Genomic DNA, 14,378 nt, shown 5'->3' on the forward strand with positions numbered 1-14,378 from the left:
TAAAAGAAGTTTTTAAAACTCGTGTGTACACCCTTGCACATTTTGAAGATGACATCTACAATAGTCACTAAATATTTAAATTATTGCAAGGGATGGGCCCCTGGGTGGCTCAGTCAGTTAAGCGTCTGACTTCGGCTCATGTTGTGATCTCACAGTTCGTGAGTTCGAGCCCCACATCACACTCTGAGCTCTCAGTGCAGAGCCTGCTTCGGATCCTCTGTCTTCCTCTCTTTCTGCCCCTCTCTTACTTGCATGCCCCCTCAATCTCTCTCTCAAAAATTAGTAACAATAAAATAAAAAAAATTTGAAAAATTCTCATGGGGCACCTGGGTGGCTTAGTCAGTTGGGCATCTGACTTCAGCTCAGGTCATAATCTTGCAGTGCATAAGTTCGAGCCCCGCATCAGACTCTGTGCTGACAGCTCAGGGCCTGGAGCCTGCTTCAGATTCTGTGTCTCCCTCTCTTTCTGCCCCTCTCTTGGCTCATGCTCTGTCTGTCTAGCTCTCTCAAAAATAAATAAAACATTAAAAATATTACAAGGGTTGGAATTTCCCACCTGATGTAAATACTAATATTTAACATAAAAAACTATTATGTAAGTCTTTTTTTTTTTTTTTTAAAGTAGGCGTCACACCCAGCGTGGAGCCCAATGCAGAGCTTGAACTCATGACCCTGAGATCAAGAACTGAGTGAGATCAAGAGTCAGATGCTCAACTGACTGAGCCACCCAGGTGCCCCTGTTATGTAAGTCTTCTAAATGTATCCAGTGGAATCTAAACATTAAAACACTTTCTTCCCTGCTATCTTCAGGTTTTTAAATCCACCAGCAAGCTCTTCTCCAACATTTGGAAATTTTACACTTTTTCCTTTTTCTCCTTAAATCCATGTTTCCATTCCACATCTTCTGTACATCTTTGCCATAAGGGGATGTATTTTTAGGCTTTAAAGTCTTTTATCGACCACTTTATCATACTTGGCTAGAACCAAAAAAGTATATAAACTGGAATTTTGAAGTTTACTTTATTCCCTACCAACCATAAGTCCTAAGTGTTAAACGTGTCTCCTGAATTGAATTACCAGTACAAACAGAATGAGTACACAATTGACCAAAAGAACAGAAAAAACAAATTTTGATGAATAATTTTTAAACATAAAAAACATCTTTTATTGAGGCATATACTGCTAAAGACTAATAGATGTGGTGCTAGCAGTCTTTTTCTTTTTATAACAGAAATAGATTATGAAACATTTTATAAGATGAAGACTGTAATCAGAATACTTTATGTGATTTGATATGAGAAGTTAGACTCCATTCTTGAATACCACAAAGAATCTGAAAGAAATATGGAAATACTGGGGTGCCTGGCTGGCTCAGTTGGAAGAGCACATGACTCTTGAGCTTGGGGTCATGAGTTCGAACTCCACATCAAGTGTAGAGATAAATAAATAAATAAGCTTTAAAAAAAAAAAGAAATATGGAAATATCACCTGTCAGTTGCAGCCAATGTGTCCTGAAAAGGTTGATATTCCCAGAGACTGTGCTCCCTGCTCAGCATCCCTAACCTCCACTATGCTTGCTGTTCAGAGGCACCTGCTGTCCCCACCTAAGGATGATTCTTTTTTTTTTAAGTTTTTATTTATTTATTTTGAGAGAGGGACAGATAGAGTGATCAGGGGAGAGGCAGAGAGAGAGAGGGAGAGAGAGAATTCCAAGCAGGCTCCACACTGCCAGTGCAAAGCCCCAGTGCAGGGCTCAAACTCACAAACTCTGAGATCACAACCTGAGCCAAAGTCGGCTGCTTAACCGGCTGAGCCACCCAGGTGCCCTGAGACTAATGCATTTCTAGACAAAAGGAGAGGTGAAGACAGTAGATCTTAAAAGTTTTCATCACAAGAAAAATATGTTTGCAACTATGTATGCTAGTGGCTGTTAATTAGATTTATTGTGATGATCATTTCATAATATATACAAATACCAAATCATGATGTTGTACACCTGAAACTAATATAATGTTATATGTCAATTATACCTCAGTTAAAAAAAAATTATATCTCACTTGAAAAAAAAAAAAGGAGGGGCACCTGGGTGGCTCAGTCAGTTGAGCTTCCGACCCTTAATTTCAGCTCAGGTCATGATCTCACAGTTGGTGGGATCAAGCCCCGCATCAGGCCCCACACTGGCAGCGCAGAGCCTGCTTGGGATTCTCTCTCTCTCCTTCTCTCTCTGCCCCTCCCCTGCTCACTTTCTTGCTCTCAAAATAAGTAAACTTTAAAAAATAAAATAAAAACTTAATCAGTTGTTTTTTTACAAGATTCTTTTTCAGATTCTGTGTATCAGTCAATAAATTAGTAAAACCTGTTTTCTGGTTTTCCCAGCCCCTGCACTTGGAAAGACTGTGCACCCCAGAAGTTTGTGTACCCTTAGTTTGAAGACATCTGAGCTTATCTGCCAGGCCTGGGAACTAAAAAAGTTCACAAAATCCTTCTTGTTTCCAAACCTGCTGGCTCTCAGATCTGAACTGGAGTAAAAGCTTTACATTCCCACAGCAAGACCAAGGCAAACGATGGCTTTGGCAGGGAGGTCACAGCCAAGGGACGACAGGAGGGGGAAAAAAAATCACAGTGACACAATTCAAAACTCTCCACATTATACTTGCCAAGTGCTTAGCACAGTGACTGGCAAGTAGTAAGCAGTAAATAAAGGAGAGAGCCACGCAGATGCATTTCACATGCACGCCCCTCAGTCTGGCACAGTTCTGAGCTTCAAATGTCATTCATTGCGGGTGTTGAGTAGGTTGGTGCACAGTTGCTGCTGAACTAACAAGGTAAGGCTCTGAACTAGAGCCTTCGGCCACCTGGCGGTGAACTGTGCACCTACCCCACGCCAGCCCCTGAGCTGCAGCTGTCCACCTGCTTAAGGGCATCGCTGTGGGCTTCAGGCACATGGAAATGGAGATGGGGAGTCCGTGGGAGGTGGCTGGAGGCTGTCAGTCATCCCAGGGGGGTCGCTCAGTCCCCCTTCCCTGCCTGCGAGCTGAGATCTGGTGAAGAAAAGGCAGAGAATGGCTCAGAGCCCAGGAAGCTCCACCTCCTCCCTACCCTGGCGGGAAGTCCTGGAGTGCCTGACCCTCTTTGCTACGGGCAACCAGTGGGGTAACGAACACAAATTCTGGAGTCTGGCAGACCCGGACACTAACACGGCCTTGCCTGGCCCACCGCTGACCACTCGCCTTGGAGGTCTGCCCGCGCACCTGCTGCTTAGAGGCGCTTCGTCTGACCATCATAGCCATTAACCGATGAACAGTGACGGTCAAGGAAGAGCTGCCGCCCTGTTCATCCTGGCCGCTCCAGACTGTCGTCCCCCCCTTTTCCCACGCTCTGTCCCCTTGATTTTATAACCCAACCCACGTTGGGAAAGCCTCTTCCCATTCCCATATCCGAATTCATCCTCACCTTTTCATTATCTCCACGGTTAAGACCTCTGTTTGTGTTGTATTAACTTCGTTCCGTCCGACTTCGTAAACTCCGCCCTTTCCACTGGTCCATAACTGAATCATGGGAAAGACAGACTCTATGAATGCAGTCGCTCTCCTCCAGTGACACCTAGGCGAAGGAAGAGGGCCCCACCAAGTTTTGGTGTTGGAAAAATTGTAATTAACATCCAAGGGCTGCTGAAGGAAGGCGCGTTCGTGGCCAACAGTGTCCTGCAGGGGGCGCTGTCCACTCAGTGACTCATCACCGCTCAGAGATGGGGGTGGAGTCTGGTTTCACAACCTGTCTGGATCCCAAGTGCTGACAGGTCAGTTGCTAAGTGTCTACTTATTAAAATGTTTGCTTTGCTAGAAGCAGTCCCAGAGAGCTCAAGGAAATAACACCCTTCTTTAAAACTGCAAGAAAGTACATGTATCCTGCAGCACACACACAATTATTTCAGAAATACGCCATCAAACCACTCCTACAACAAGCCTTAGCAAAGGTCAGGGTTTGAGAGCTGTTCTTTTTATCCTTGGAGAATGCTCCGTTAATGGGTACCGGAATCAAGGATTCTTCAGTGTGTGCGGGAATGTTACTGATTTGATATATAATTAGGTTTTTTTTCTATTCGTATTCCAGTTCAGGTTTGCTTGTTTCTCTTTTCTGGTTTAACTTTACTTTTTTTGGATATGTAAAACATTTCCACGATCCAATGTCAAAACTATGAAAAAGAGGGGAACTCAGAGAAGTGTGTTCCTCCAATTCTACACCCCAGTTCCAATGCGCGGGTGTTTTCCCCACCCCCCAAGTGTTTCTCTGGCACCAGCTGGGATGCTGTCTACCTGGAGAGACCATCAGACGCCACAGGTTAAGGGCTCAGCCCTACAAGACTGCCACCCCTCTGTCCCACCCCACCTCACCCCTTCAGATGCCAATCGCAAATCCAGGTTACTGTGCTTCCGACTGACTGGCTATGGATGGTAAGTTCCAGTGACCTCCTCCCACGGGTTTTATTAATTTGCTAGAGCGGCTCCCAGAACCTAGAGAAACACTTTACTTACTAGATTACCGGTTTATTATAAAGGCTGTAACTCAGAAACAGCCAGATGGAAGATATGCATCGGGCAGGGTACAGGGACGACGCGTGGGGCTTCCGGGCCCTCTCCAGGAGCGCCACTCTCTCCAAGTCTCCACGTGCTCACCAACCCGGAAGCTCTCGGAACCCCATGCTTTTGGGTGTTTATGGAGCTTTACTGCACAGGCACGTATGATTAAATCGCCCACCACTGGTGAGATCAGTTCAACCTCCAGCCCCTCTCCCCTCCCCTCAATGCAGGGGGTGAGCCTGAAATTTCCAACCTTCTAATCACGTGGTTTGTTCTCCAGGCAACCAGTCCCCATGGGGGGGGGGGGGTCCCAAAGTCACCTCATTAACATAACAAAAGACACTTTTTGCCGCTCTCACCACTTCGGAAATTCCAAGGGTTTTAGGAGCTCGGTGCCAGAAACTGGGATGAAGACCAAGTACTTATTTGTTGTTAAAAATCATAGTATCACAGGGACACCTGAGTGGCCTAATAGGTTGTGCGGCCAATCTTGATTTCCATTCAGGTCATGATCTCACAGCTGGCGAGATAAGAGCCCCCAGTTGGGATTCTCTCTCCTTCTCTCTCTGCCCCTCCCCTGCTTGTTCTCCCTCCCTCTCTCTCTCAAAGTGAATAAATTTAAAAAAATAAATAAATCACAATATCACAGTTCCCTTTCCCATCCTGGAAGTTCATTTACAGCAGCCTCCTCCAGGAAGCCCTCCACACCCACTGTTTTTATTTTTCTTATTTCATTATTTCATTTTATTTATTATTCTCAAATTAGTTAACATACACTGTGGTCTTGGTTTCAGGAGAACACAGTGATTCATCTCTTATGTATGACACCCAGTGTTCATCCTCCTTAATGCACCCATTTAACCCCCTCAATCCAAATTCTGTCCTCTGTATTTGAGTCACTTATGGTTTGCCTCCCTCTGTTTTTATCTTATTTTTCCTTCCTTGCCCCCGTGTCTTCTGTTCAGTGTCTCAAATTCCACGTATGAGTGAAATCATAGCATATCTTTCTCTGACTGACTTATTTCACTTAGCATAATACCCTCCAGTTCCATCCACTTTGTTGCAAATAGCAAGATTTCATTCTTTTTCATCGCTGAGTAATATTCCTTTATATATATATATATATATATATATATATATATATATATATATATATATACCACCTCTTTATCCATTTGTCAGTTGACAGACATTTGGGCCATCTGCAAGAGGGAAAGTCTTGTTGGATGACATCTAGGAGCCCTGCCAGCTCCGGGCCACCTCATGCCCTGACACAAACCTGGACTGCTGAGCCCTCAATCCAAGAGAGACAAGGTGGAGGCCAGAACAGTGGGTGTGGAGTGCTTCCTGGAGGAAGCTGCTGTAAATGAACTTCCAGGATGGGAAAGGGAACTGTGATATTGTGATTTATTTTAATAAAATAAAATAATAAAATAAAATAAAATAAAATAAAATAAAATAAAATAAAATAAAATTACTTTCCCTCTTGCTGATGGAAATCAGTAAGTCAGGCTTCTGGCCACCTGGGCAGGAACCTTGTGCACACTCCCTCCAGGAAAGGTAAAGACTCTCGGGTAGTGCGTGGGGTGGGGGGGAGGCGCTCACCTTTATCCAGCTGCTTCCAACCAGCGTGTTTCCATCTAAATCCTCTTACAACACTGTCTGAGGGCTACTCTTCCAAGAAAGACACAGAGAGGCATGGAAAGGTCAAAAGACCCGACTGCTCTGACCTCTACAGTCCTTGCCTTTCAAGCAGCATCGCACAAAAAGGTAACATTCTGCCCCTCCTGCTACTCAGTTTCATCCTCGGTTCCCAGCTTGTACCTGCAGCAGCTGCTGCCACCGCCTTGCAGGCTTCCAAGCCAGCAGTGCACAAGCCATTTTTAGCTCTTCCTGCTCCTTCACCCTGGCATCCAGTCTGTGGGCACAGAATCCAGCCCTCTAGGGCTGGAGGAAACCACAAAGGGCATGCAGTTCGGCCTGCCCACGCAGCACTTGGATTCCCTCTGAACAGTGGTAGAAGCCATTGCCCAGGTTCAGCCTAAACACTGCCCCCCACCTTCGTGCCAGGGAGGTGGCCACTTCCTGACATTATCTGTTACATCTTGAAACAGTTATGATGTTCAGAAGAGACAGCCTTGGGCGGAGCTGAAATCTGCCTCCCTGTTGCCTCTCCTTTTTACCTCCCTCACACACACTTCACTGGTCCTGGATTTTTTTTCCTGGGGTATCACAGAATCGACCTTCCCCCACCCCATCTTTGCCCTTTAAACCTGAAGGTTAGGGGGGCGCCTGGGTGGCTCAGGTCATGATCTCACTCTTCATGAGTTCGAGCCCCACTTTGGGCTCTCTGCTGTCAGCAAGGAGCCTGCTTTGGAACCTCTGCCCCCTCTCTTTCTGCTCCTCCCCCACATGCTTCTCTCTCTCTCTCTCTCTCTCTCTCTCTCTCTCTCTCTCTCTCTCTCAATCTCTCTGAAAAATAAATAAACTTAGGGGGCACCTGGATGGCTCAGTCAGTTAAACGTCCAGTCATGATCTCACAGTTTGAGTTCGAGCCCTGCATCAGGCTCTGTGCTGACAGCCTGGAGCCTGGAGCCTGCTTCGGATTCTGTGTCTCCCTCTCTCTCTGCCCCTCCCTGCCTCACACTCTTTCTCTCAAAAATACAAACATTAAAAATACATATGGGGCGCCTAGGTGGCTCAGTCAGTTTGACCAACTTCTGCTCAGGTCATGATCTCAAGGTTCATAGGTTCGAGCCCTGCATGGGGCTCTGTGCTGACAGCTCAAAGCCCGGAAACTCCTCGCTCTCTGCTCCTCCCCTGTTCGCACTCTGCCTCTATCAAAAATGAATAAACGGTAAAAAAAAAAAAAAAAAAAAAAAAAATACACACACAAATAAACAAACTTTAAAAAATAATACAAATTTAAAATAAACATGAAGGTTAGGATCACACCCCCGCCCAGGGTAAATATTCCCCAGTGCTCCATTGGACATGGTTTCAAATCACTAGCCTGTCTGGCCCCTACTCCAAACATGCTCCCGTTTAGGCAAATCAAGCATTGTAAACTCTGCCTGTGAGGCCCAAGCAAGTGACCTCAGTGGGGGGGGGAGCTGTAGCAAAGAGAGTATGTGTCCCTTCTACTTTGCCTTCCATGGGCATAGACGACCTCCGTCAGGGAAAGACTGTAAGACTGTAAGACTGTAAGGCCTGGTAGTCCTCGGCCAATGAAGAAGCAGGGGAGGGGCTTCATGCTAGGAGATAAACTGTCTGCTGTAACCACCCAGAGTGTGCCTGTCCATCAGACACCTGCTCTTGCTAGAACGCTAATTAAAGCCTCACTTCACTGTGCTCCGGGTCTCTGTGTCCCTCCTTTGACTGGGTCAGTGGGCTTATTTCTCACAACCCCCTTCACCCAAGCCCCTGCCCTAGGACCTGCTGTGGCCAGACTTCATTCAGCTAAGTGTGGCTCCTTCTAGAGAGCAGGCAGGCCAAGGACTTAGCTAGCATGCCCCCTGGGCCTCTCTGATCTTGTGACAGAACTGTCCTTTCTGCCCTTTCCTCCATACCTTTGCTTAACCTGTCCTTCCTCTCAGAGAGCCTTCCTCCTCACCCACCCACGTCTCGCCCCAGCTTGGCCTAACTCCTCCTGAGGCTTTCCCTGGTAGTGTCAGCCCAAGTGACAAAAGCCCTTATATTTTGCCAATACCACATCTGTAATAAGGAAGTAATGACGGACCAAACCCAGAGAGCATTCAAGAAGTAAATGAGGCGAGGAGCGTCTGGGTGGCTCAGTCAGTTGGGTGTCTGACTCTTGATTTTGGCTCCGGTCATGATCTCACAGTTTGTGAGTTCGGGTCTCACGTCAGGCTCTCAGCTGACAGTGTGGAACCTGTTCAGGATTCTCTCTCTCTCTCTCTCTCTCTCTGCCCCTCCCCTGCTTGCTCTAATTAAAAAAAAAAAAATTTTTTTTAAAAAGGAAGGAAGAAAAGAAGAGAAAAGAAAAGAAAAGAGAAAAGAAAAGAAAATGAGGTGACTCATGTCAAGCACTTGGAGCAGTACCAGATACACAGGAAATGCTCAATGAACAGGAGCTCTTACTATTAATCCCCCGCTTAGCACTGACTCCACGTGCCATCTTAACACTCTTTCACATCGGCTCCTCTTACCTTTCCAGCTAAATGATGAAAGAACCCAGGATCTGGAGGCCGGCAGACCTGGGTCTGAATCCACGTCCGCCATGTCTTACCTGGTGAAGTCACACAACCTCTGCTTCTGTAAAATGGAGCTAATGGCTCCCATCCGTCAGGGTCGTGATAAGGATCAAATGAGGCAATGTCTGCAAAGGTTCTAAGTAAACTGGGAAGAACTTCAGTGAGAAGCCTGAGTTTCTGGGGGAGGAAATTCCAGACCAGCCTCCAGAATGCTGGAGTCAAAGGCAAGCCAGGCGGTTCTGTCTTCGAGCAGACCCAGAATGTTCAACAGATAGTTTTCGAGAGCAGCTACTCTGGGCCAGACCCCGTGCAGAGTTCCTGTAAAGATGGGGCCAATCCTCAAAGTAAACGCTGTAAAGTCACCTCTAAATCTCCAGCCACTGGGCCATCACCCAGTCCCCAACCTGCCCTCTCTCTAGACCCTCACCTGGACCTGGTATTTCCACACCTCCTCACGTCCCTTCCTGGACTCTGCCCATCCCTTTCTGTACCACATTCATTCGCTCACTCACTCATTTGTGCATTACACAATTATTTATTCAGTAGTCACCAGCTGTTCTGAAAACAAGTTGACCAGAATCCCTGCCCCTCATGGGTCTTATATTCTAGTAACTCATTACAGAACTTTTTTGCCTTGGGGCGACTGTGTGGCTCAGTAGGTTGAGTGTCCAACTCTTGATTTCGGCTCAGGTCACAGTCTCACGGTTCGTGAGCTCGAGCCCTGCATCGGACACTACACTGACAGTGTGGAGCCTGCTTGGGATTCTCTCTCTCTCCCTCTCTCTCTGCCCCTCCCCTTCTTACTCTCTCTCTCTCAAAATAAATAAAATAAAATTAATTAATTTTAAAAATCGGGGCACCTGGATGGTTCAGTTGAGCATCCAACTTTGGCTCAGGTCACGATCTTTCTTTGCTCTAAAAATTCCACTGTTTTCCCACTACTTATGCTAGTCTACCACTTTGAACCTGGCCTTGGGGACAGTTAGGGATCTGGCTCCACTCCCTTTCCCTCCCCACTCACTTCCTTTCCCAGGAAGGAAGGCACCCACAGGCTCAAGGTGGGCCACACCCCCTCAGACTGGGTGCCTTAGCTCCCTCAGTCCTGGAAACGCCTCTGCCAAGGGATAGGCAGCCAAATGTTTTCCCAGTAGGGGAACCTGTTCTCAGCCCCGCCCACGGCCTAGCTCAGGGGCCTCTCCTCCCCAGGAGCTCTGCCCTCATTCACCTGGGAGCTCCCCAGGGTAATTTTCCTTGTCATTTCCCCAGCATCTGCAGAGTGGACACGCCTCCCTGGGAATCCATCTGCGTGTGTGCACCAAGGACATAGCTGGTAACATATAGTTTTGTGGGTGGCCAAAGAAGTGAGCAAGGAACACTGTCCAGTGAAGAGATTGCAGAGAGGGTCTCATGGGCGATGTTCATATGATCCTGTATGAATGAGCAGGGTGTGACCACAGGGAGGAGAATCACCCACTAGCTAGGGGTGGGCCAGCGGGGGCAGGAACAGTGTGGTGTAGGGGTGCAAAAGTTTGCTTCTTCCCTTCTACGTTCTTTGCCTGGTCTAATAATTAAATTGATGTAAGACCGATTCACAAGAGAAAAGCATACAAAAGTTTAATAACTTTTTTTGTTTAAGTTTAATAACTCCTGTGCACAAGGGGGAGACCCGGGAAAATTGAGTAACACTGCCGACCCCACCATGGCCCAAGCTCATCATCTTAAATACCATCTTCAGCCAGAGGCAAAGGATGTTGGTGGTGGGAGTCAGTTATGGGAAGTTAACAGAAAAGCACAGGAAGCAAGAGTAAAGTTGTTATGCAGATTTAAATCCAGGCCTTAGCCACTGACTGAAGATTCTAAAGATTTAGATATCTTCCTCTTTTTGGTACTTAAGGGGAGACACGCTAACAAATGAAGATTTCCTTTATAAATGTAAATGTCAAATGGGTAACTACTTAGTTTTGCCAGTGTCTGCTGTTTTTTAAAAATAATCAGCTTTTGGGGCGCCTGGGTGGCGCAGTCGGTTAAGCGTCCGACTTCAGCCAGGTCACGATCTCGCAGTCCGTGAGTTCGAGCCCCGCGTCGGGCTCTGGGCTGATGGCTCGGAGCCTGGAGCCTGTTTCCGATTCTGTGTCTCCCTCTCTCTCTGTCCCTCCCCCGTTCATGCTCTGTCTCTCTCTGTCCCAAAAATAAATAAATAAACGTTGAAAAAAAAATTTTTTTTTAAAAAAATAATAAAAATAAAAATAATCAGCTTTTAAAAAATGGCCAGCATAAAATAATATGCCAAAAAGGCACATTTGGGGATGATATATATATATATTTTTTTTTTAATTTTTTTAATGTTTATTTTTGAGTGAGAGAGACAGAGTGTGAGCAGGGGAGAGGCAGAGAGAGACAGACACAGAGTCTGAAGCGGGCTCCAGGCTCTGAGCTGTCAGCACAGAACCCCACACAGGGCTTGAACTCGGGAACGGTGAGATCATGATTTAGGCCAAAGTCAGACGCTTAACCAATTGAGCCACGCAAGTGCACCAGGGGTGATATATTTTGCACCCCTTTAGTGTCCAGATGCATGGGACATGCAAAGGAGCCATCCAGTGTGCCAGTGGGCTCGGAGAGGAAGGTGAGGAAAGGAACAGAATAGAGAAAGAAGGTGGAAGAGAGGTCATTTTGATGTGGAAATGTTGGGGTTCGGAGCCAACAGCCAAGAAAGAATTCTTGAGACATCTTCGGTGTACAAAGGTGGTTTTCCTAAAGTACAGGGACAGGACCCGTGGGCAGAAAGAGCTGCATGGGGGTTGTGACAGGTAACTGATTATATAGTTTCAAGTTGGGAGAGGGTCAGGCATAGGGTACGTCTGTAAGGAATTTTCGAAACAAGGTTTCCAGGACCTTGAGGGGCTAACTGCTGTTACGAAAAGGTCATTGGTTACTGTTAGGAAAAGGTCAGTAAAACCTCAGTCATGAGACCCTTTAGATGTCTATCTGGGTCATATGCTTGGGGGATGATTTTTAACACATATCTTGGTGGGTAGAGAGAAAGGAAGTTTCCAAAGGAATTTATATATATATATATATTTTTATACATACCTTAACAGGTAGACTTACAGGACCCTGGAGGTCAGGATGATGTTAAGTTCAGATTGCCTTTTGCCCTTAGCAAAGTGTCACTATTAAGGTGGCTGAGTTCTTAGAGAAGGTCACTCTACTGTTTCAAGGATGTGGCACTGGGTTGTCAGGCAATAAGGAAACTTATTTATTTATTTTTTTTTTAGGTTTATTTGAGACAGAGAAAAAAAGAGAGGGAGCAAGCACAGGCAGGGGAGAGGCAGAGAGAGGGGAGAGAGAGAATCCCAAGCAGGCTTCACACTGTCAATACAGAGCCTGACTCAGGGCTCGATCTCCTGAACTATGAGATTAAGAGTGGGACACTCATCTGACTGAGCCACCCAGGAGCCCTTAATCTTTTTCTTTTGCCTTTGTTCCCCACATCAACCTGACTGGGAAAGGTCTTGAGTGTCAAGCTGGGAACTGTGACCTCAGCAGGTCAGTGGTCAAAAGCTCAAAGAGGACAAGGCCAGGTTATGGAGATGAGTGAGATTTAGGGGATCCAGGAGAAGTGGAGACTGACGTCTTCAAAAAAGTGATGTGGGAAACAAAAGCAAATGTAAAATTAAATTTCCTTGCTGTCTATAGCCCACTGACAAGTCCTTGGGACAGGCAAAGTGACATTTCTCTAGGAGCTCAGCTGCCTCAATGGTGACACTTTGCTAAGGGCAAAAGGCAATCTGAACTTAACATCATCCTGACCTTCAGGGTCTTGTAAGTCTCCTTTAATGTATAGAAATTCCTTTGGAAACTTCCTTTCTCTCTACCCACCAAGATATGTGTTAAAAATCATCCCCCAAGCATATGACCCAGATAGACATCTGAAGGGTCTCATGACTGAGGTTTTACTGACCTTTTCCTAACAGTAACCAATGACCTTTTCGTAACAGCAGCTTAGCCCCTCAAGGTCCTGGAAACCTTGTTTCGAAAATTCCTTACAGACGTACCCTATGCCTGACCCTCTCCCAACTTGAAACTATATAATCAGTTACCTGTCACAACTCCCATGCAGCTCTTTCTGCCCACGGGTCCTGTCCCTGTGCTTTAGTAAAACCACCTTTATGTGGGGCGCCTGGGTGGCTCAGTCGGTTAAGCGTCCGGCTTCGGCTCAGTCATGATCTCGCAGTCTGTGAGTTCGAGCCCCGTGTTGGGCTCTGTGCTGATAGCTCAGAGCCTAGAGCCTGCTTCAGATTCTGTGTCCCCCTCTCTCTCTGCCCCTCCCCCCACTCATGCTCTGTCTCTCTCTGTCTCAGAAATAAATAAACATTAAAAAATAATAAAATAAAAAAACAAAAAAAAAACCCACCTTTATGTACCGAAGACGTCTCAAGAATTCTTTCTTGGGGAGCAGGTGGGTGGTTCAGTTCATGGGCTCCTGACTCTTGATTTTTGGCTCAGGTCACGATCTCACAGTTCGTGGGTTCAAGCCCCACATAGGGCTCCGTGCTGACAGCACGGAGCCTACTTTGGATTCTCTGTCTCCCTCACTCTGTCTCTCTCCTGCTTTCTCTCTCTCTCTCATAATGGATAAGATAAACATTAAAAAAAATACATATTTTAAAAAAAGAAGAATTCTTCCTTGTCCATGGGCTCCAAACCCCGACATTTTCCACATCAAAAAGGACAGGCACTCTCAGCTCCTAGCAATGGAGCCAAGGTGGATACAAGGCTGCCATAGCTTCACATTGTTTTGAGAAGCCAGAAACCCAGTCTTTATAGTGAAATTTCCAGATTGCAAACACTACCACCCCCAAACAAAACGTGTTCACGGGCTTCAGTTTGCAGCCTCCGGGCAGGGTTTTAGGCGGCAAGATCAGAGCTAGGCACTGGCCCAGTGATGCTGGTGACTGGTGGGGAAAATGGCCTGGAGGGGTCCACAGTGGAGGCAGGGACGCAGTTGTTGACCTGGGTCTGAGTCAGGGGTGGGATAAAAAGAAAAGGAGAGCTTGGAGAGGGGTAAGGTTGCTGGACAAAATAGAGAAACCCCCCAGTTAAATCTGAATTTCAGATTGGGTGCCTGGGTGGTTCTGTCAGTTAAGCATCCGACTTTGGCTCAGGTCATGATCTCATGGTTGGTGGGTTTGGGTTCGTGAGTTCAAGCCCCTCATTGGGCTCGGTGCTGAAAGCTCATAGCCTGGAGCCTGCTTTGGATTCTGTGTCTCCCTCTCTCTCTGCCCCTCCTCCGCTTGCACGCTCTCTCTCTCTCTCTCTCACCCTCAAAAATACATATTTTAAAAAATCTGAATTTCAGATAAATAAAAAATTTGTTTTATTATTTATATTTTGAGAGACAGAGCACAAGAGGGGAAGGGGCAAAGAGAGAAGGAGTCACAGAATCTGAAGCAGGCTCCAGGCTCTGAGCTGTCAGCACAGAGCCTGACACAGTGCTCAAACTCACAAACTGTGAGATCATGACCTGAGCTGAAAGCAAACGGTTAACGACTGAGCCACCCAGGCGCCCCTAAAAATTAAA

General features: G+C 46.5%; 1 long non-coding RNA gene across 1 annotated transcript in view; it reads right to left on the bottom strand.

The window, feature by feature from the left end:
- Positions 1 to 1,141: 1,141 nt before the first annotated feature.
- The window catches only part of LOC131517131 (uncharacterized), a 29,747-nt gene continuing 16,510 nt past the window's right edge, over positions 1,142 to 14,378 (bottom strand). Inside the window, exons 2-3 of the long non-coding RNA XR_009264413.1 lie at positions 3,454 to 3,603; positions 1,142 to 3,041 (exon numbers count right to left, since the gene is read on the bottom strand). This is a non-coding gene — a long non-coding RNA (uncharacterized LOC131517131). The remainder of the gene's footprint in view (positions 3,042 to 3,453; positions 3,604 to 14,378) is intronic.

The sequence above is a fragment of the Neofelis nebulosa genome, chromosome 1 (assembly GCF_028018385.1).
Source record: "Neofelis nebulosa isolate mNeoNeb1 chromosome 1, mNeoNeb1.pri, whole genome shotgun sequence".
Classification (NCBI taxonomy): domain Eukaryota; kingdom Metazoa; phylum Chordata; class Mammalia; order Carnivora; family Felidae; genus Neofelis; species Neofelis nebulosa.